General features: G+C 48.5%; 1 long non-coding RNA gene across 1 annotated transcript in view; it reads right to left on the bottom strand.

Annotated features, from left to right (window-relative positions):
* Positions 1 to 63: 63 nt before the first annotated feature.
* The window catches only part of LOC118989085 (uncharacterized), an 84,814-nt gene continuing 61,267 nt past the window's right edge, over positions 64 to 23,610 (bottom strand). Inside the window, exon 3 of the long non-coding RNA XR_005066947.1 lies at positions 64 to 1,131. This is a non-coding gene — a long non-coding RNA (uncharacterized LOC118989085). The remainder of the gene's footprint in view (positions 1,132 to 23,610) is intronic.

Raw genomic sequence — 23,610 nt, 5'->3', positions numbered from 1 at the left:
GAGGGTAGAAGGGAGTAAGCCACAGCCCCTGCTTTCAAGGAGCCCAAGTTTAAAACCACCAGGTGAAGAGTACGATACAACGGGATGAGTGCAGGGGTCGAAGGATTCGCGTGGTCAGGAGCCAGCACAGAGGGGCAAATGACAAGGAGCATGTTTTATGGGATGGAGGAGTTGGGCCCGGCTGTGCCCAGAAGCGTGAGTTCTGACGGGGGGCGGGGGCCACAAGGACAAAGGCTCAGGTGTCCCAGAGCTGTAAGAAGTCACAGGATTGCTACACACCGCGAACAAGCCCAGGCAGTGGTCAGGGATGAGGCTGGGACAGAGGCGGAGTCTTGTATGTCAGGCCAAGGGATTTGTACTTTATTCTGTACTCACAGGTGTGGGGTGAAATGAGTGCGACTTTGAACCTGTTGGGTTTAAGGTTCCTACAGAAGAGAGTCAGACAGGGATGGGTGTAAGGGGCTGGAGCTCAGCCCAGAGTCTTTCACGGGAGAGAGCGTTTTGCTTTCTGAGTCATCAGCACATAAGGGGCTGCTAATTCACAGGGGCTAGGAGATCACACAGGAAGAGGTTCCGTGGTGGGGTTTCCCCACGTGTGGTGCTCAGGTCACCTGCGTCAGACCCCGATAGGGGTTTCCTAAAGATGCAGATTCCTCGGGCAGAACCCCAAGCCTACCGCTGACTCAGAAATCTCTGGGGGCAGTGCCTGGGAACGTGCATTTTTTCCATCTAATCTCTCCAGGGGACGGGTATCATGGAGGATTTCCACAGGCAGTGGTGTGGAAACAGCCCCTGGTGCGAGAAGCTAAGAGGCTACAGGATGGAACTGGGAAGGGGGCGACCTAGTCATCTAAGAGGTTGTGTGACATCCTGTGGAGCGAGAGGAGCCCACCCAGAGTCCTGATGTCCTGGAGGTGAGCTGACCCTACAGCCACTGACTTGCAGGCTCCTGGGTGACTGAGAGGAGCAGGGTCCCCCTGAAGCCAAGTTTAGCTGGGCATCTCATCACCTGCAGATCATCGCGTCTTAATCAGTGTAAGGAAGAATTGGATCTTCTCATTTCCAGACAGCGTTTTATCAGAGGCCACGTGGAGATCTCTCCCAAATATTTCGACAGCATCTGCTGTACACCTGAAACCAACACAAAATAATATTGAAAAATATTTCAGCAGCCTCAAAGCGTAATTAAAAAAACAACAACAACAACAAAGGCTCTTTTGTCACAGAACCCTGAGGATTTTCACCGAACGTGTGAGGTGAATTTGAATTTTTAAAGAACTTCTTTTGAAACGGGGCGGTGTCCTCAGCCACATCCCATTGGCTGTACGTGGTACAGTTCATCAACATTGAGAAGCCGCTGGTTCGCTTATCCTTTCTCTGGGAGACACGCACTGCCTGGCTGATTTGAGCTAGTTCGGCTGGTTGAGTTAGATATTTAAAGAGAAGACGGAGCAACAACAGAAAGTAAGATTTTAAAACTATTCTTGAATTTCCTTGTGTCCTTTGACATGACGGAGTTGACCCTGAACTTCTGAATGTTAAATCCTCCACCAAGTAGCCACTGAGGCGGGAGGTGGTACGTGGCAGGGAGCGATCTTTCATCAGTGAAGTAGGCCGGTAAATACAGGGTGGTCTTACTGGGCCCCCGAGCTCTGGGCAGAGCTGGGGCCATGGCAGGGGATCGCCGAGGGGGGCATGTGCCAGAAAGAAACGGGTTTGACAGGGCATTTGACACAAGACCAGCGCTGCCCACTTTCTTTACATATGCATCGTTAGGCAATTTCATCGTTGTGCAAACATCAAATAGTGCACCTGCACAAACCTAGGCGGTATAAATTCCACTCTACTACACACCTAAGCCGTATGCAGGGGTGTCCAACCTTTCGGCATCTCTGTGCTACCCTGGAAGAAGAAGAGTTGTCTTGGGTCACACGTTAAATACGCTGCAACACATAGTCACAAAAAACCCTCATCGTGTTTTAAGTAAATTTTCGATTTTGTGTTGGGCCGCATTCAAGGCCATCCTGGGCCACAAGTGGCCTGTGGGCTGCAGGTTGGACACCCCTGCATACGGGACGGCCAATTGCTCCTTGGCTACCAGCCTACACCGCATATTAGTATATGAGTCAACATGAGATCAAATCCAGCACCAGAGAAAGTGATGCAATCAAGAGATTTGGTAAACAGGAGATGGATGAGGCTGCTGCCGGTGGAACACAGCGCACTGTTACACAGCCTCCCTTTTCGTTCTACGGAGAAAGAGTACACTCTGGAATAACAATAAACACTGCAGTACAGTAAACACACAAGCCAGTAACACAGTCGTCACCACCAGGTACTATGTACCGGGCGTGGCTGTAGGTGCTGTACTTTTGGACAACTGGCAGTGCAGGGGTTTGCTTACACCAGCCCACCACAAACCGTGAGTAATGCTCTCACTACAATGCTATGACAGCTGTGACACCACTCTGAGTGACAGGAATTTTTCACTTCCATTATACTCTTACGGGCCCACTGTCCTAGACTGAAACATCATCACGCAGCACATGACTGTACTGCACCTTGTGCCCCCACCCCCACTGTCCCCCCCGCACCCCATTTTCCCTTAGTCAGTGTTCTTAACCTTTTTTGTTCCGTGAACTCCTTTGGTAGTCTTGTGGAACCTGGGGAGCCCTTCCGAGAATAATATTTCTAAATGCATTGAAAAATGTATAGTTTTACAAAATAAACCATGTATTTCTTTATGGACACATTAAATAACAAGATCTAATCACCAGCCTAATAGTTACAAAGTAGCGATGAATATAAATGATAGTCCAGCATACCTGTAACAACTACCAGTATGATATAAAAAAAATCTGTGACTGCTACTGGTAACAAGATCACAGGCACTGCAATTACTCCTGTGGCTGGTTACCTCCAGTCAAATTTGAAGAATTCAGGTTAATGAAAATAATGAACTTATTTTTTCCCCATTCCTGTTCACAGACCCCCTGGATTCTATCCAGGAAACCCTTGTGGGGATGGGACTCCAGTATAAGAATCCCTTCTTTTCTCCTATTCTGCTATTTTCGTGTAGCATTTATTGCCTTTGAACATCATCATATCTTTTCACTTATCTTTTAAGTAGGTTTTTTATTGCCCGATTCTCCTTATTAAAACGGAAGCTCCGCAAAGTCAGGCGTCTGTGCCTTTTCTGTTTGCTGCCGTGTCCCTGGTGTTGAGAGCGGGAGGGTCCATAAACACTGGTCACACGAATGAGAACAAAGGGCACCAGCATCTGAGTCTAGGCAGCGTGGGAAGGGAGTGGTGAGGAGTCTTCTTGACTTCTCTTATTTCCATTTCCCCCGTCTTCTCTGTTTTTTCTGCTCTTTCTTTTACCTTTATAATTCCTCTCTCCCTTTAAAAAAAGTCACCACTTTTTTGTTTCTCTCTCATTCGACCAGTGTGCACAGACAATATACTTGGGACAAGCCGGACCCAGACTTGGTGAGCTCCTAGGGCTCATCGCCACGGGGCAGTGGCTAAGCACAGGGCCTTTAGGTTGACCCAAGTTCAGTGTCTGCCTGTTCATCATCGCTGCCCTCTGCCCATGGGCAAATCTCTTAGCTCTCTGTGACTCAGTTTCCTTCACACCATTCAGGCACTGGTCAGAGGGCTATGGGTCTGGTGCTGCGCTGTCACTTGCGCTCCCCTGGGGAGAGAGACGAGCAAACACATGGGACTGTGGTGCCACAGAGGTTCTGAGGGACTGAGGGCAAGGGCTGTCGGAAGGTAACCCGAAATCCCGAGCCCCAGGAAGTTCAACTGCCACAGTCAAGAGCAGCCCATTAGCTCAGAGTAATTTCAAATACCTTCCAGTGAGTTTTTTGCATTTCCGGAACAACAGGGAGGGAAATTCGAGTTCATGTGCACGGCAGGAACTATGAAATCTCTCTTTATTCTACCCAGGTGTTGTTTTCCTCTCCCGGGCACCCCAGCACGTCACCATATGGACTGACTTCAACTCTCACCTGCCTGTTGGGGCCAAAGGAAAGGGCAAGGCATGAATTTCAGGACTCAGGACTTCAGGGTTCTCTTGAGGAGACGATGGAGAGGAAAGCGCTGTGGGTGCCCCCTTGGGGCTAATTGAACTCAGACTCAGGAGCACGTGGGGTGGGGGGCATCCTGAAGGAAGTGCTGTGCCAGCCAGACCACAAGAGATCATGTCCCCGAGCAGGGTGGGGCTGGGGGTCCAGTGTCCCTGGAGCACAAGGCGTGGACAGGAGGCTAGCAAGAGAAGGAGCAATGAAGAGGGTGGGGTGGAGGCAGGTCAGAGGGCTAAGGAGGCCAAGTTACACAAGGCCTCAGAAACTGCATCGAAGATGTCTAGCCCTGACTGGTGTGGCCCAGTCAGTTGGGCATTGTCCCACGAAGTGAATAGTTGCCGGTTCGATTCCCAGTCAGGGCACATGCCTGGATTGTGGGTTTGGTTCCCTGTTGGGGTGCATACAGGAGGCAACCAACTGATGTCTCTCTCTCTCGCATTGATATTTTCTCCTTCTCTTTCTCCCTCCCTTCCCCACTGTGTAAAAATAAATAAACCTTTTTTTTAAAAAAAGGAGACTTAGAATTGTTCAGAAATGACGGGGAGTTAGGGAGTGACAAGATTGGATGGAGGTTTTGAGAGCCGTTACTGGCTGCAGAGTGTGACGGATCGGGGGGGGGGGGTCACAAGATTAGGAGGCAAAGGATGAGGGAGACCCAGGCCCTGGTGACGGCCACAGGAGATGTGACTGGTTTCCAGAAGACATTCTGGAGCTGGAATTGGAGGACTTAATGACGAAGAGTGTGGAGAGCAGGGGAAGTATTATTATGTCCTCCTCCCTGTGCCCCCCCCTCCAAATATGTTGAAGTCCTAACCCCCAGTACTCAGTACGTGACCTTGTTTGGGAATTGGGCCATTGCAGACGTAACTAGTTAACTTAAGACAAAGTCTATGGAGTCGGGCAGGGCCGATTCAGTGCAACTGGTATTCTTACAGGAAGATGGCTGTGGGAAGACAGAGACCCAGAGAACGCCACGTGAAGACAGACTTGGCGTGATGCGCCTGTAAGCCGGGGAATGCCAGAAGTTGCCAGCAAACCACAGAAGCTAGAAAGCAGCAAGAAAGGTTCCCCTACGAGTTACAGAGGGAGCATGGCCCTGCAGACACCTTGCCTTCCGACCTCCAGCCTCCGGGACTGTGGGGCAGGACGTTTCTGGTGTTCAGGAAGCTCAGCTGGTGGTGCTCAGTGGCAGCAACTCAAGGAAACTGATTCGGGGGGGGGGGGGGGGAGGAGGCGGAGTTTAGCCATGTAACAAAGGCGAATANTTCTCTTGAGGAGACGATGGAGAGGAAAGCGCTGTGGGTGCCCCCTTGGGGCTAATTGAACTCAGACTCAGGAGCACGTGGGGTGGGGGGCATCCTGAAGGAAGTGCTGTGCCAGCCAGACCACAAGAGATCATGTCCCCGAGCAGGGTGGGGCTGGGGGTCCAGTGTCCCTGGAGCACAAGGCGTGGACAGGAGGCTAGCAAGAGAAGGAGCGATGAAGAGGGTGGGGTGGAGGCAGGTCAGAGGGCTAAGGAGGCCAAGTTACGCAAGGCCTCAGAAACTGCATCGAAGATGTCTAGCCCTGACTGGTGTGGCCCAGTCAGTTGGGCATTGTCCCACGAAGTGGAGTTGCCTGTTCGATTCCCAGTCAGGGCACATGCCTGGATTGTGGGTTTGGTTCCCTGTTGGGGTGCATACAGGAGGCAACCAACTGATGTCTCTCTCTCTCGCATTGATATTTTCTCCTTCTCTTTCTCCCTCCCTTCCCCTCTGTGTAAAAATAAATAAACCTTTTTTTTTTTTAAAAAGAGACTTAGAATTGTTCAGAAATAACGGGGAGTTAGGGAGTGACAAGATTGGATGGAGGTTTTGAGAGCCGTTACTGGCTGCAGAGTGTGACAGATCGGGGGTGGGGGGGGTCACAAGATTAGGAGGCAAAGGATGAGGGAGACCCGGGCCCTGGTGACGGCCACAGGAGAAATGACTGGTTTCCAGAAGACATTCTGGAGCTGGAATCTGGAGGACTTAATGATGAAGAGTGTGGAGAGCAGGGGAAGTATTATTATGTCCTCCTCCCCATGCCCCCCCCTCCAAATATGTTGAAGTCCTAACCCCCAGTACTCAGTACGTGACCTTGTTTGGGAATTGGGCCATTGCAGACGTAACTAGTTAACTTAAGACAAAGTCTATGGAGTCGGGCAGGGCCGATTCAATGCAACTGGTATTCTTACAGGAAGATGGCTGTGGGAAGACAGAGACCCAGAGAACGCCACGTGAAGACAGACTTGGCGTGATGCGCCTGTAAGCCGGGGAATGCCAGAAGTTGCCAGCAAACCACAGAAGCTAGAAAGCGGCAAGAAAGGTTCCCCTACGAGTTACAGAGGGAGCATGGCCCTGCAGACACCTTGCCTTCCGACCTCCAGCCTCCGGGACCGTGAGGCAGGATGTTTCTGGTGTTCAGGAAGCTCAGCTGGTGGTGCTTAGCGGCAGCAACTCAAGGTAACTGATTCGGGGGGGAGGTTAGCCATGTCACTACGGCGAATATTTAGGCCACCCTAAGCTTTTATTATGAACATCACGGAGCAAGAGGCGCTGGGAAATACGAACAAAAATTAGAAGGAAAATCAGAAAAAAGCTTTAAAGGGAGTCAGAAATGCTTCAAGACCTACAAGTGGTGCTGGCATTCAGCATGCAAACTCCACAGGTTTGCTGCGTGGTTTAGAGAAGGTGATGGGTGCAGAATTGCTTTGTACACATGAAGGGCTCCAGTTATGTCTCCGTTTTAATCAGATGAAAACCTTAAGGCCATATGTTGGAGTTGCCCACACAAATGGTTCCCACCCACAGGCCTGGTAACTAACATAATGTGCAGAGCTCAGTGCGAAATGAAACTATGGGGCCTCTTGCTCAGAAATTATTAAGAGTTTCAAGTGAGTGACGGCAGAGCATCAGGCCGAGCACACGGCCCTGTGACCTGCACCCATGAGGCCGTCCTGCGTGTAGGCCGTCCAATCCAGAGTAGCGTAGGGGTGGACACGTGGAGGGAAGAGGGGAGGGGAGGGGGAAGGGCTGAGGGCTGAGAGTGAAGAAATGGTCATGGTGTACTGAATGGAGTTCCCCTTCCCCAGGAGGGGACAGGTGTTAGGTACTGATCATAGTAAATACGAAATACATTTAGGCAGTTAGATGGGTGTGGGTGGGGGAGGCCCTTTGGGGCCAAGTCGAGGTATTTGACTATTTCTACAAGTGATGGAGGAGCCCTGAATGTTTTTGAGCAGGAGTTCAAGTTGGTAGAGAGTGGAAAGAAGGATGGGCAAGCAAAAGTATAAGGTTCTGGGTGAGTGCTCACCTTATAAATGGTTCTCCGAAGCAAGATACAACCCCTCTCAAAGGAAGAAGAAGAAACGATAGAACTCCTTTCTCCAGTTGGGTATATGTGACACTCGCCCGTTCACTGAATGCGTGACCAAGAGATGTTGGTCTGTCATTTCAACCTGGTTTAGCACACAACCAGACACGCAGAGAGGGTGGGGCAAAAGTAGGCGTACAGCTGCTCTTACAGGAAATAGTACAGTAAGAAATATGTCGTAAGACAAGAACAAATCCTGTGCCGGGGACTCGAAACTGTGAGTACAAACTAGTCGCCTTTTTGTCTGCTCATAATAATTTGAGGCATTGTTGAAACACCTACACTTTGGGTACGTTTCATCTCTTTACCAGTGAAATGTCTGACCCAGTGCCTAGGAGTCGACAACGTTCTTACTACGGTTTCAGCTCACTGTATTGGGAAGTATATATATTTTCTCTAGCGTATTCTTAGGCCTGTACATGTTCTACTCCCCCATCAGCTCACCCTGAGCCTAACTGCTGCTTTGCATCGGAGCAACACGGTTAGCTAGTCCCGTGGATAAAATGCTAGTTATCGGCTCCTGTGTTCCAACACTTCCTCCTCGCCATGAAGAATACACGTTGCTTGACAGTAATTTCCTTTTATCTCATGTACCTGGGACCAAGTGGCAGTCATTCTAACCCAAATGGCGGTGCCAGGATCCTAGGCTTTCAAAATAATTTGCCTTAGCTATAAAGTCAATGTAGCTTCCGTTTTAAATGCAAGTGCGGACTCTGAGGACCCTCTGGCTCCCACGTTTGGACGAAACGTTCAAACTCCTTCACTAGCACTGCTACTAGGAATGGCGTTGTGATGATCTCGGAAAACGAGAACAGCCTGAATCCTGCTAATTTCCTTTAATCCTCCGTTCTTTCCCCCAACTGTTCTCTAGTCATTCTTCACCCTAACTTGAAAGCAAGAAAAACGGAAATAATTATTTAGAAAGTTTCCAGTCCTGTCAAGATGACAAAAGTTAAGTCGTGTGAGTGCTTAGGCAAGAACAATGGAGAAAAAGAGAGCGCCCAAAAAAAAAAAAAGGAAAATGATTTCTTAAACTCGTGGAGGAAAGAAGGCAAGTTGGCACTGGGAGCAAACCGAATGAAATTACACAGTAGGAAGGAAGGAGTTCAATGCCAGGCCCTTTTTTCCCCTTTCTCAGGTGTGCTCATTCTCATGGATAAGGTTGGTGGTTCAGGACTTTGTAATAAATTTGTATCAATTAGTGGATATTAAGAGAATGTGTAACAATGACTCTATTACTCACTGATACAGGTTCTGGATTTTATATCTGAATATTCATTAGAAGAAAAACCAAAAGCACTAATACGGCGGACGCCATTGCCTGTGTGGAGTCGCTCGGCTGCCGTGACAGGTAAAAGCTACCAGTGTCCTAACACAGCGGACGCTGATTTCTCCTGCAACAGCCAGAGGGGGTGTTCAGCAGGTGGCCTTCCACGCAGTGAGCCAGGGACCCAGGCTCCCCCAACCTGCGTGGGGGACCTCAGAGTCTTTTGCTTCCAGCTGGCACACAGGAGGAAAGAACAGAGGATCCCCCTAGGAGGGTTTTATGGGCCCGGCCTAGGATCGCTGTCCCTGCCTCCTGTCCACACTCCAACGGCAACAACTCAGTGGCATGGCTCCAGCTGAACCCGAGGGCAGCTGAGAAATGGGTCTGTCTGCGCACCCAAGAAGAAGCGGACAAGTGTCAGCAGGTGCCACGCCATCCCTGCCACGGCTGTGCAAAGCAGGACCGCCAGTGGTCCTGTTCTGGCACTGGGTCACAGTCAGAGACACGTAGGTTCCGCCTCAAGAATGAAAATAAACTGAAGTGGAAACCCAGCTGCAGCCATGCGCGAAAGTTTCAAAGAAGAATTTTTGTCTCAAGGCACACGCAAACTTCGGGAGCCTTCTCGCTCCTCCCTGTTCTGCGTGGGCAGCCTCCACGCCTGGTAGCTACCTCCCTCCCCAAGTCCTGGCCTTCCTGCTCCAGGCATCGGAACCTCTTTGCACAGCAGACCACCCAGGCATTTCCCCTCTCTTTCACCCGGACTGCGCCTCGTTCAACCCTCTGGGCATCAATTTCCCCCTCTGTGAAATGAGCAACTTGAACCAGAGGGCCTTCCTGTATTGAACCCTCTATGAATATTTATTAAGTGCATGTTTTCCGATAAAAATGAGGTTGTGATCTTTGTGTCATTAAGAAACAGTCAACGAAATGGACCGTAATTCATGAAACACAGCTTATAGAACTGGAACTACCATTTCTGTCAACAAAGGAATGGACCCACTTTGGGGAAATGGCAATATCTAACAGGTAGGCACGGGAATGCCTACTTCGTTATCATCGTTAGCGGCCAAAGACTGGAACGGAACCAGGTAGGATGCCGGGTGCATGCATCCCGGCGTGGAATATGAGGCAGCTGTCAACAATAATGAATCTGAATTCTCTCCACTGACCTGAGGACAGTGACCTTGATGCTTTAAGCAAGAAGAGTAAGTTTTGGAGTAAGGTGCGTTGTGTAATCCGGTATTTGTAAAAGAAACTCGAAAATCGCTATCTAGGCCACGGTGCAGAAGGAGGCTTTGCACCCTGTCTCTCTGTATCTATTACTACAAAGGCTGGGAGGGGAAACCGCGGCAGAAACGTGATATAAGTCATTTTTAAAAAATTTTTACACATCTTTAGAGTGTTTTTTTCATTTCTTGCAATGGTTGCATGTTTTGGAATTAAAAGAATTTTAAGTGTGATTTTCAAATATTGAAACAGAGAAGCACTTATAAGGATGCCTGTCAATGGGTGTCGATCCTCATGAAATTTAGAGAAAAAGAAGCAAAGAGGAAGAATGCATCCACGTGTCTCCAACGTAAGGTTCTTTTCCCTGGGAAGATGTTTTCCAAAGCAGAACAGGTCTCGTGTGTGTCCCAGGCTCTGCTGTTCCCTACAAAGTGCACTTCCAGACTCTGATTTCGTGTTTAGAAAGCTGTCTCTTTATCGGAAATGTAATTTATCAGTCTCACATATATCAGAAGGTACGTGCCCTACGTGTAAATATTTGGGTCTTAGAAGAACGGACATCTCTCACTCTAAATAAACACATCGGTATTCTGATTTGGTGGGGGAGACAAAGCCAGTCTGTGGTTTGGTTAGGATGGGTCCACCTGCCAGATCCTGACAGCTCTTGGGTAAACTGGAAAGACAGACTTACCCACATCACAAGGCTGAGACGGGGACCCCCGCCCCAACTCCACGAGATTCTTCAGAGACACAATCCGCATGAGGCCGAAAGTCAACTGGCCTGGCCTGCGATCTGCTTGATGGCTTGTCCCAGGCCTGTGTCATCCATCAGCCGCTCTCCTGCCTGTAACCTCTATGCAGGACCCAGAGGTGGAAGACCCTGACCTTTAGGTCAAATTTACCCTCGAACTTGGTGCAGCCTCTGTGTATAGCTTACTGACAATACAAACGGACAAACGAACAAGCAAAACAGAGGCAGACACTGAGGGATTCTTCAGGAATTCCATGAAGCAACGTGGGGGGAGTGGCTAGCCAGTCCCCCTCAGGCACCAGGGATTCGGGGCCAAGAAATGAATCAGATGCCTTGTCTACTGAGACAGACGCAGGAGCCCGAGTTTGCTGTTGACGAGGGCCTTGGTTTCTGAGTTAACTCTGCTGCCAGGGAACAAGGGGGGAGGAGAGGAGGGTGGCCTTCGCTGCTGTCCTCCAAGACAGACGTCTCGGAAGATGAGTTCTTTGAGCTGTAAGCATCATTTGTATTGTTTGAGGCCCAGATAAGAGAACGTGTATAGGAAACAGGCAAAATAATAAGTGAAAAGAAGCGCGATACGACAACTTGGCGCAACATTATCTGACCGACACAAAGAAGGGTCGTCGGCTTGTTCGTCTGCAGCCTGTCTAAGGCGTGTTTAAATAGGCAAGATGTTCAGATCAGATCGCCGGTTGCTAGATGCGTAATTGAATGGTGTATCTGTTATGTGAGTGATGTATTCTGAAATGTTTTGAAGAAGAAAAATAGCATAAAACAGCTCTGCAGGAATTCGATGAGTCATGAGTACATTTTTCAAGTATTCATTGAACACCTACTATGTGCCAGACATGGCTTTAGTGCATGGCATACCTCGGTGATCACCTTTGTCTCATGGTCTTGTAATAAAAGACAAAACAGAGATCCAGGGGAAAAAAAAAAACAAGCAAAGAGTACAAGGGCAGTATGGGATACTGGCCAAATGACAGATTCTTATTATAAATTCTATTGACTTTTAGGGAATGGAAAGATCACAGTGTGCAGAACTAGTCAAGGAAAGCTTAAATGTTGAGCCAGACATTTAGAAAGAGATTTGATTTAGCGATGCAGAGAAAAAAAGCAACACATTTCACCTGGGATGGGGCAGCGTGACAACAGGGACATTCACCAAGTGCTTCGCAGTTTGTGGAGCGTGTGATCCCCCAGGCGGCAGAGGAGAAATGGGCTACACTCGCCAGGGCCAAGTGCTGAGCCCGGCCTGACTCAGCGGAAGGCGTCATCCCTCCTTCCTTCCCCTCTGGCCTTTCTTCTCCCCTGATCAGGTTCACCATTTCACTCCGACTGGCTAATCTGAAGCCCCTTCGTGGGGGGATTTCTCCGCACAGAAGTGGCAAAGAGAACCAGGAGGCTGTATTGATTTAAACCGAGAAACAGCATGATTTCTGCCTATCTTCTGCGTGTATGTGTGTACATGTGTGCCCATGCCAACTAACAGTTGGCGTGAGACGCTTTCTCTTTGAGGGAAACGAGACTACTTTCTAGGCTGTAACCCCGAACGAAAGCTCTGCTTGACTTGGAAGGACTTCACTCTCTTAGCCAACCTCATTTCTCACCCCTTTCCTAACTCAAAGCAAACCTATTCTTCCTCCCTATTGCGTAGAACTCCCCACCGCCCCCAGATCTCATACCTCTACTTGGCTGTACGCCCCCTGCTGCACCCGGCCAGGTCCTATGAGCCCCTCTCAGCCTTCAGGTCAAGCCCCACAGCCTTCATCAGCTCTTTCCCAGCTGTAACTATAACCGATGCTTATCTGTGCCCCTCCTCATTTCTGCAGTGGGCCCCCAATTCAGTGTCCGGTTCTCAACACTGAAAGAACATAGTTAGGGGTGACTGACCCAGCTGGCTTCTCCCAGAGGTTATGCCTGAGTCGATCATTCCGAGGTCAGTCCAGGAGTTGGGCCATAGTATTAGCCCTTTGCCCCACACTGACCCTTACATAAAATCATCTTGCTTGGGTGGTCATTAAAAAGGCTGAACCGATGGAGGGAGCCATCCCAAAGTCCTAGTATTTTGTCCATTTTAACAAATACATTCAGCACCTAGCGATGCAGCTGGTTGGGTAGAAAGTGCTTCATGATGAAAAGGGGAAAAGGAAGGCTCCCCCCACCCCACTGTGATAACCTTCCCTGTCTCAGACAGATCTGCAGACTCTCACCAACTCTTCACCTCCCGCTTTGGCTTTGAGGACGGGAGGGCAGGAGGGCACAGAGAAGAGTTAAGAAAAGGCTCAGCAAGCCAGGCCCCTGGACAGCACGTGGGGTGCTCTGAGTTCCCCTGTGCCCCTCCAGGGCTCAAGCCTCTCCCCCTGGGGTCCTGCTGCCCCCCCCCCCCCCAGCGAGTCCTTTGACCTCAAGCACGGATCTAGATGTGGGAAGCATGCATTGGACTCCGTTTATTTTCTCCTCCAATCATTATAAAAACAATGCTTTCCAGCTAAGACAAAGAGACGGCACGCTCCAACCCTTCTCCTCAGAGTACCCATGATATGCATTCAAAGTGCAGAGCCCGGGGGTCTCCATTGCGCACAGATGATAAATCTCAGTTTATCTGGAATCCGGGCAGTCAGTCACGAAGCTTGGAGGACAAGAATTTTTTTTCTTTAACAGACAGGAGTCAGGGAGGGCAGTCCTTGCGGAGACAGTGGGATTCAAGCAGGCGCTGTTTTGACTCTGTGAGATCCATGGGGGAAAAGATGGATGAAGCAAGCACTCTGAGACAGCCAGGAGGGAAAGAAAGCATTCGGTGAAGCAGGGAGAGAAGAAGGCGTAGAAGGGGAGGAAGAGAAGGAATGGAAGCCAGCGGATGGGGGAGGCAGAGGAGGGAGAGAACAGGGAGACCCAGTGGGCGGGGCCCAGTGTTCACTGTGCTCCCGGGGACGCCAGGTATGTTGTTCTGCAAACCACATTATTAGCTGCCTGCCATATGGCTTCTAAGTTCTGTGGGGAAAGCAAAGGCAGGAAAGGAAATGTTAGTCAGTTGTACTAACACTGAAAAAAAAAATCTGTGGAAATTTCCAAAAGTGTGAGAATAGAAACCTTTGTAGCCAAAAGATCCGGAGCCTTTGTATATTTCCTATATCAAAGCTCCCCACCGTGGTGGTTCTGATTCAGATGGGGTGGTTTCGCACCAGTGACAATTTCTGTTCCTAATGGTGACCGGGAGCCCAAAGGAAACTTCTGAATTTCCAAAGGCAAGATTAATTAGTGTGCGTGTGGTTTGACTAGTGAATGCAGTTTGAATGTTAAGCGTGTGTTGCTGTATTCTAAGTTTTGGAAGACTGTGACTCCAAGTGTGAAAGAAGGAATCACTCTCACTTACCCAGGACGGGGCCCGTCCACCATCCAGTCTGGTTCCAATTTTGTGACTACGGTTATTGTCTGGGAGCCCTGTCATCCTTTTAAAACATTTCCAGAAACAGCCCCCATCCCCTCACCCGTCCTGCTCAGACATTGGCACGACTCATCTCCTAGGTCACCTTTGAGTCTCTCTTCTTTATCTCCACGGGCTGCCAAATTTTTCTGCAGAATCTCTCCGTCTCCTCGCCATTCTCCCAGCCCTGAATGAAGCCTCACTCACTGGCCTCCACTTCCATTCCTTCTATCACCTTCTAGAACAACTTCCTCACCATCGCTTTCATTTGGGTGAGTCTCAGAGCCCAGGAAGGTTTCCCTGGCAGCCAGCCACACCTACCCCACTTGACTTGTCAGCTGCGAATTTCCTGTCACCTTTTAAGTGCACCCCTTCTCCAGTGGGGAGCCCCCACCACTCGGTTCCAAGCCAGAATCTTGTGGATCATGTGTCCTTCTCCCTCTCCCGACAACTATTCATCAGCAAGCCCTGCAGGGCCCACCCAGAGCCTTCACCCAGCTCCATCTTCTTATCTCCATGGGCACCACCCGAGTTCAGGTCAATGCCACCTCTTGTCGGGACTCCTGCGACAACCTCCTCGCTCTTTGCTGTGGTCCCCTGTGACTCCCCATCCGTTCTCCACTCGGTGGCCTGAGACATAATCTTTAACAATTCGAATCAGGTCATGCCGTCTCTCCAGTGGCTTCTCATTGCCCATAGGATAAATATCCAAAGTCCCTGCTGTCCCCTCTGAGGCCCTGCCTGACTTCCTCCCTGCTCCCCGCAGGCCCTCTCCCCACCGCATGGCCTGGCCACCCTTCTGAATAACTTCCTTCCCACCTCGGGGGTCTTGGCTCCAAGAGCACGTCTTCAGAGAAGACCTTCTAGACCTCCTTAAGGACTGGCATTCCAACTTCCTACCATTATTCTTATTCCCGTGGTTAGCTCCTCCCAGCCTTGTCAATCACCATTTGTGGTCACTCTGTTCACTTGTATTTTGTCTGCCCGCCCACTGGGCTCTGAGTTCCGAGAGGGCCTGGACGCACATGCTGACTCACTTCCCCAGCTTTGGCATAAATGCTCAGTATATGAAAGCCAGTACAATTACGATTTTATTACTTTTGTTATTATTCATTATTCTGTTTTATTATTAATCATTATGTGTTTCTTGATGACTCCAGACTTTGCAGGTGGAATGCTCACCTTTCTACCTACTGCCCTCTAAAAGGCACCCTGACTGCCCTAAACCTTCAGTCTTTTCTTGATTGTTTAACCTTTTCTTTTCTTTCTTTTTTTTAAGAATTTATTTATTTATCTTTAGAGAGGAAGGGAAGGAGAGAAGGAGAGAAGTATCAATGTAGGGTTGCCTCTCGTGAGTCCCCTGCCGGGAACTGGCCTGCAACCCAGGCATGTGCCCTGACTGGGAATCGAACCGCGATCGTGTGGTTCGCAGACCCATGCTCAATCCACTGAGCTACACCAGCCAGGGCTGTATAACCTTTTCTCTTACTTACAGAAACTCCCATAGGACTGAATCCCACCTTCCTGCTCCTTCCTACGCCAATCTGCCACAGGGGTCGTTGATCCCTACCCGTATTTCCTCGCTCCCACTTATTCTTTCCCTGTGTTCAACTCTGTCCCCTCAGACGTTTTTGTCATTCCAAATTAACTTCAGAAGAGTTTTTTAGGAAGTTTCCAAAATAACCCCACTGGGATTTTACTCGGGATTGCATCAACTTTAGTTCGTTTGAGGGAAGTCATTATCTCCGTAACAGAAGTCCTCCTAAGCAAGGCCACAGTACATTTCCCATAACTTTAAATGAAAGGGTGTTTTCTTTGTAGTGGTCCTTTGGCATCATTGTTGAATTTCCCCAGAAGGGTCAACAGTATTGCCCTGCCCCCTGTGGCTCAGCTGGTTGGAGCATCATCCAGGAACCAAAAGGCTGCAGGTTCAATTCCTGGTCAGGGCACATACCTGGGTTGTGGGTTTGATCCCCGGTCCAGGCAGGTAAGGGAGGCAACCAATCAATGCTTCTTCCTTGAAATGTTCTCTCTCTCTCTCTCTTCCTTCCTCTCTTTCTGAAAGCAACGAAGGAAAATGTCCTTGGGGGAAGATTAAAAAAAAAAGCATCAACAGTATCAATAGAGTAGGTCTAGATTTTGTTCTCTTTTTATTAATTTTGCCTAGCGTGTAATGAGCTTTGATTTATGAATGCAGGTCTTGCTTCCACTTAGGGTTTTCTTTTCTAATATCTTTATATTATGATATTATTATTAGCAGAATAATATTTCTTCTGGTCCTTTTCTCCCCCTTCTTATTCAAAACTGGATTTCCATTGTCCATAATCTCCATCTGTAGACCTTGGTCATTTTGATCTGTTGGTCCTTTTCTTTTGAATTATGGAATAAAACCCACAAGCTTGCCTTTCTTTTCACTGACCGAATTTCCTTCTGTATCATATCTAACCAGTGATTATGCTAAGTTAATTTAAAATTCTGCTATGTTATTAAATGTTTTCTTTTATTATTTTCACGACTCTGACAACTCCCATCTCATGAAGTTCTCTCATGCCACGCTTACCTTTTATTTCATGCAGACGGTGATTCTTATTTTTCCCTCCATCAAATGTAGTTTAAATGTGGTTTAAAATTCACTTCTGTTTTCTACAGCAATTTTTTGAAAAAAGTATGCAGTTTTAACATTTCTTGAGTGCTATGTGGGTCCTCATCCATGTTATAGAATTACTGCATAGGTCACATTTATTTTTTATTTCCTCTTACTTTATTTTGGAAGGCAGAAAAGATCTACCTTGACTATATAGTCACTAAAAACTAATACAAATCGATTTTTCATGGTTCACGTAAAATCTATTATGTAAAATCATCTTTTAAAATCTTAAATTGGTATGTCGACTAAGACCGGACCCCATGATCCAACAGCCTGATTGATTGGTGTGGAAAGGAGGCCGGGGCTGAGGGATGTCCTACCAGAGACTTAGAATCATACTCGGTCCACCAGGCCTGTTCTAAATGTTTTACATGTATTTCTTTACTTAGTCCTCACAATAACTCGATGAGGTATAGTTTAGCATTATCCCCATTTTATAGAGGAAGAAACTGAGGCTCAGTTAAGTAAATTATCCAATTCTCCAAGCAAATAATTAGTGGAACCGGGATTCGCACCCAAATGGTCAGCTCAGGAATCCACATTCTTAAGTTCTATTTTATTTTATTCTTTTTTCAAAAATATTTTTATTTATTTATCTTTAGAGGGGAAGGAAGGAGAGAAGGAGAGAAATATCAATGTATGATTGCCCCTTGTGAGTCCCCTGCCGGGAACTGGCCTGCAACCCAGGCATGTGCCCTCACTGGGAATTGAACCGCAATCCTCTGGTTCATAGGCCTGCGCTCAATCCACTGAGCCACACCAGCCAGGGCTTAAGTTCTATTTTAGATTGCCTCACTTCTGTGGACTTCCTGTGTTTATGCCTGTTTCTTCCCTGTGCCTGTTGGTCCACAGCCTGCCCCCAAACACAGGGGGCAGGGAGAGACAGGGCAGACAGGGAGGAGGCCAAGAACGTAGGTAACACACACGGAGCCTGTCCTGGGCTTTGCAAGAAAAGTCACTCCCGCTCTCCTCCCTGGAACTTCAGGTTATATAGAGGCCTTAATGGGGTTCAGCCACATAGTCAGTCCTAATGGTCTCAACAGCACCCTACTATCTCAAGGCTGTGTCCTTGAAAACATCCCCACTGTGTGAATGGTGGGCAGCACGGATAGTCTAAGGACAGGGATGAGGGGAGCCCCCAGTTGCTATGATTCTGCTCTTGTGTCAACCAGTGGTCACATCTTCTTTTTTAATATTGATTTTTTGGGGGGGGCATCAATTTGTTGTTCCACCCATTTATGCATTCATTGGTTGATTCTTGTATGTGCCCTCACTGGGGATTGAACCCATAACCATGGCGTATCAGTACGATGCTCTAACCAACTGAGCTACTGGACCAGGGTGAGCCACATCCTCCTGATGACCTCCTTCAACAGTGTCAGTTGAAATTGAAATTGCCAAATCAGCTTTCTCAGTTGTTTAGGGAGTATCCCTGCCACGTCTGGGATGAGCCCAGTTGCCTGAGGGCTCCACTTTTGGGGTGGCCACGCCTCCTCCCTGGGTCTGAGACGCAAACACTACCGAGCATGGGGCTGGAAGGGTGCTTGCTTCTCCGAGGGCCTCTTGCCACCATCACCAGCTGCAGAACTGTCCTCTGACACACACATTTGCCGGTGAGTCTCACTGAGGCCTTCCTTCCTCTGACACACACATTTGCCGGTGAGTCTCACTGAGGCCTTCCTTCTCATTTTGGTCCCCTCCTACCTCAATATCTAGAACATATCCCTAGAGTTGTCCAACACTTACACGGCAGATTTTCGTACTTCTCTGCCATGAAGCAGGGTTTCCACTTATTTTTATTAAAAATTTTTGGGGTCTGTTCAGTGGTTTCTGGGGAGTGGGGGTTGAACCCCTGTGCACTGCTCCTCTCTCTAGATCTCTCTTCTCCCTGTTCCCTCTCTCACTCCTTCCTCTTCTCCTTTGTCTTGCTTTACGCTTCATTCTCATCAGAGGTTCTCTGGATGAGCCTCTTCCTGGGCTCCTTTTCCATCTGGCCCCACACTGCTGACTGCGTCCAGCCTGGGGTCCCAGCACAGGTGCCTCTAAGGCTCCCATAAACGGTCAGCTGGACCCCAGGGACCAGACACCACAAACTGAGCATGTCGAATGTGGCATGGCCGACACTTCTCATGGAATGTGCCTCCTGCATGGTGGGTGGGTGTCTCTAACCTGCCAGTCATCCTCGACCCCTCTCTAGTTCAGCTCCCCTTCAGCTAAAGGATGCTCCCCAGTTCTGCAAGAATAACCGCCCCCCAAAGTCTTTCAAAGCCTCTAGGTCCAGCTCCCCAATATGGTCTGAAAGGTCAAGTGAGATGGGTCATCGATCCTCGCTCCCTGCCACACTGTCCCCACCTTTCTGCACAGTGTGGAGTTCCCTGCCTTCACCTTGCGTGGCCTTGTCCCTGCCTGCTGGTAAATGGCCTTCTGGGGAGCAAGTAATCCCTGAGCCGTAGCATTTGTGACCTTCCTGGTGTACATACTCCCACCACGGCCGATTTCGAACTAACATGATATCCTTGAACGTGGAGTTGGGAGGAGACGGGCGGTACTCACTATTAAGACAGTGTTTCCCTCACACAGATACATTAGGCCTAAGAAAACCCTCAATAATAAAATAACTAGGAAGCAATGCAATTTTAGTATTTGTTATATCTTTTAATATAATTTATTTACTAGTAAATTTAAATAATTTAATTTTTAATAAGGACCAAATTGAACCACCAGCTCCAGGGCACCACCAAGCTCTCTCCCGAAGGCCCCTCCTCTCCATCTGCATCTGGTCAACCCTTGTTCTTCCTTTAAGAGCCAGAGCTGCTTATGTGGGCAACGTGCTTCTGTCTCCATCGTTGCTCTCCCCACGTTGCAACGATCTATTTACGCTCCTGTCTCTCTCCTGTTCCAGGAGCTTCTTGAGGGCAGAGGCTGCGTCTCATTTCTCTTTGTAATCCCAGCACCGTGCCCAGCACATAGTCGACATTCAGGGAATTACTCTTTAAAGAATCAAGGATGCTGGTTCTGCTGGCCTCAGCCTTTCCTCCTCCATCTCCCCTCCCATTCATTCTGGGAAGAGCCAGGTCTCAATGAAAACAGTGCTTGTTGACTGGAGCGACTGACCGAGCAGACGAGAGCATTTGCAAGTGTGTATGTATAGTTTACTCACATACATTGGAGGAAGGAGGGGGCGTGCTCTCCGAATGAGTCCCCAGACATGGGCTCCCCATGCCCATGACCCTCACGTCTCAGGGTAACAGTCTAGAGGATGCAAATTCACCACTCGTGGGAAAGCAATCATTTAAAGCACCTGTACATCTACACCCTTCAGCCGCTCCGACCTAGTCGTTTTAAATTGAGTGAAGAACAACATTCTAAATCATCACTTTGACAGAGAACCAGAACAGCCTCCCAGGAAGTGCTACCTGAACTGAATGAAACGGCGACCGAGCATCTCTCCCACAGCTGGTGTCGAATTAGCCACGGAATGGACCAAAGGGGAAAGAATCTGCATGTATTCTGATGGTACAGATCTTTTTTTTTCAGCGTTTCAGCTGAATGCTTGTCATCTTAGTAACCTAGACTCCAGTTTCTCAGGGTTCTTAGAGTCGCTCGGAGTGTGGAGGCTGCTTACCCTCAAAGGCTGCCATCCCGAGTCACCTAGCGTACCCTCACTGAGGAGGGGCAGCAGTGAGTTCTCTCGAATTGTTATTCTTCACGTCGCTAGGGCGATCTGCTTATCTTCACTGGGATAACATATTTATATCACGGAGTCTTTGTGTTTTCCAAGAAGATTCAACAATTCCATTCAGCAAGAGCAAAATCAGTAGTTGCCTCTCCAGAACAGATTTCAGTCTTAGCAAGATGTATGTTCCACAAATAAATATTTAACAGCAAATCATAACAGAAGGAGGACCAACACGATCGCACATACCTACACTACGCCTGTTAGCCTGGGCCCATGGCTCAGGGCAATGATGTGATTCTGAAAACTAGGCGATTTTACTCTCTCCCCAAAGAAAAGTTTGGTGTCTTTACGGTTTCATCTACTCACTCATACCAGTCTGAAAAGCAACATGAAAAGACCGAAGTAAGTAGAATTTGAAAGAATTTACTTTTTGACTAGATTCAGCCAGAAAAATATTGGGGATTCTTAAAGTCTCCTCGTACAGGGAAACACTATTTCTTGCCTATGTGGGGACACATCTGCACATACTCTGCACATACAGGGACTCTTTGTCGCACGGGATGGTAGTTTCTAGCCATGGTGGACCGGTGTTTCTCACGAGTCTAAGTGGTGAGCTGGTCCCGGTTGATGTTTCGGAAGAGAGCCGTGCCTCATCCTTAGTCTGAAAGCCAAATTATCCTGCTTGCAGAGGACAGCCTGGAGACAGCGTGCTCTCTTTCCCCGTCTTTGAAAAGATGACCGTCTTAGGAGGATTGGCTCCGTCTGTTCTTGATGATTCTGGACTGGAACTGACTTGTGGCATGATTGTGGCTTTTGGACCCTTGCGGAACTCACTTCTGGAGGAAAAATCTAGACATGGTCTACAGACTTGATAATTAATCGGGAAAGGGAAAAAAAAGGAAAGCGATAAAAAGGAGAACTTTTCACTCAGACAAGAGTCACAGGCGTAATTAACCCTAAAGATGGAAATAGCGAATGACCTTTGGCGAGGGCTACTTTCTGAGCATTTCAAACAGGATATGACTGCTTTATAATACTTCAGATGGTATGGGAAGTACCCTATTGTGGATGAGAAATACCCTGATTAACATCAGCAAAGCCTTAAATTAATCTATACACGACAGCGTCTCTGGCCAGGTGGAATATTTCAGCCCCGCTCTTCCCGGCCTGTCCCCTTTAGAGCAATTGCATTTCATAAATTTCAGGGACGTGCCTGGTGCAGGTGGTCGAGACATGGGAACGGTCATAAATCTGGGGCTTGATGGCCCAAAGTCAAGGCTCTCAAGTGCTGGCCTTGGCGCAACTGGAATTCCTGCCATAGAATAGCCTTCCACAGGTGGGAATCCAATATCTTATGTTTATTTCTTATCGCCATCCTTGAAAAGCAGCAGTGTCTAGGAATGTGAAAAGAGCTCTCTTTTCCCAGCTGCCCATAAGAGGCCAGAAGGATGCTCTTTCCAGAGCAAAGATAATGACATTGAAATGTTTCACACTTTGCGGCCAAGGATGAATTCCTGCTGAGTAAATGCGCACGAGTGGGGGGGAGGTGAAATGGACCCCCCATCCCTGAGGTGAGTTTCTCAGAAAGACTGAGAGGGAGGGAACCAACAGCACGCACATTTGTTGTCGTATCAGATGACTGCAGCTCAAATCTAAAGTTTTTCCAGAACTTTTCCCCCCTCTTACAAAAGTAACACAGCCCTGGCCGGGTGGCTCTGTTGGTTGGAGCGTCATCCCCTACCCCAGAAGGTCTCGGGTTCGATCCCCAGCTGGGGTGTGTACAGACAGCAACTGATTGATGTTTCTCTCTCACACTGGTATTTCTCTCTCTCCCCCCCCCTTCCACTATCTCTAAAATCAATAAACAGTTCCTCAGCAGAGGATTAAAAAGTAATAATACCTGTTCACTCTAGATTATAGGACATGCACGCAAACAGGAGGAAGTAAATTTCCTTTGCTTTCTCCATGTGTCCGTGCAAAAACACGTCGCTTGCCTCCTGTTTCATTTTGTGGATGGCACTTTCTGTAGAGACTGGTTTGAAATGAGTAGGAGGGGCATGAAAGAAAGAAGGAGTGGAGGTGGAATGTATCCTGTATTCACACCCCCTCCCCACTTAGCAGGGAAAGGATGGAGACCTCTGGCATTCCTGCCTGACGGATGGTGGCACCAGGTCAGCTTCCCACGGAACACGGAACACGAGCAGTCTCTCTGTCTCACCCAGTGTTTAGAACGTCCGCAAGGAATCTGGCAGGCCACTCAGTTAATCTTCCGAGGAGGGGCCATTTTGTTCGAAGACATTGAATGAAGACCACCACCCTGGGCAAAGCCTTTGGTATCCAGTCCACCAATATGCTGTGTCCAGAGACCTTCCAGTGTTGGGCCAATGATGGCCTTTGGGCAACGTTTAACTTCCCACCTGGAAGTTAAGTCTCCTTTCCTTCATGTGTAAGTCATTCCTTACCACCCCACAAGGACCGGCTGCCCACTGGCCATGGAGCTACACTTCTGGTGCGGGGGCCGAGGAAAATTTATCGCCCACTGGACTGTTTATGGCTTCATGAAAAGTCTTTGAGATGAAAGAATAAGTCCATTGCTCCTTAGGTTTGTCTGAATGTTTAGTTACTTCATAATCCTGCTTCTTTTGAATAGTAACACCCATCAAGGACGTATGGACGATCCTCAGACCCCGGATTCGTTTCCTGAGTCCCACACACCTGTTCTTTTCCTAATTATGTAACTGAAGTCACCTTACCTAGAACTTAAGACTATGGATTTCCCAGGTCTTCTTTATAACTGTGCTCAATGCTAACCAATACTAGGTTCAGTGACACAGAATGTTGACCTTTTTCTACCAAAAGCAGGCATAAATTAGACTTAAGACACTTGGGACTTAGTCTCCCAGCCAGCCAGGATGAATGAGAAGAAGCAAAATGGGGAACTCCCAGGCCCTGCGTCTTTTCTACTCTACACAAGCGAAGTCTCGGGTGCCCAGCTGTTGGCTGAATCTGGTTCCCATGCCTCTATCTCATCCCCTTTGGATGGGCGTTTCCTTTGACGGTTCATGTGGCCTTGACTCTGTTCCCCAGCAGCACCCGCTTGGCTTCCTGGCTATCTGGGATGAAGCACCACA

This window comes from Sturnira hondurensis, unplaced genomic scaffold (assembly GCF_014824575.4).
Source record: "Sturnira hondurensis isolate 20B ecotype Veracruz unplaced genomic scaffold, ASM1482457v3 Scaffold0006437, whole genome shotgun sequence".
In the NCBI taxonomy this organism is placed as follows: Eukaryota; Metazoa; Chordata; class Mammalia; order Chiroptera; family Phyllostomidae; genus Sturnira; species Sturnira hondurensis.
The sequence above is the reverse complement of the archived record's forward strand: the minus strand, read 5'-3'. Positions and strand labels throughout refer to the sequence as shown.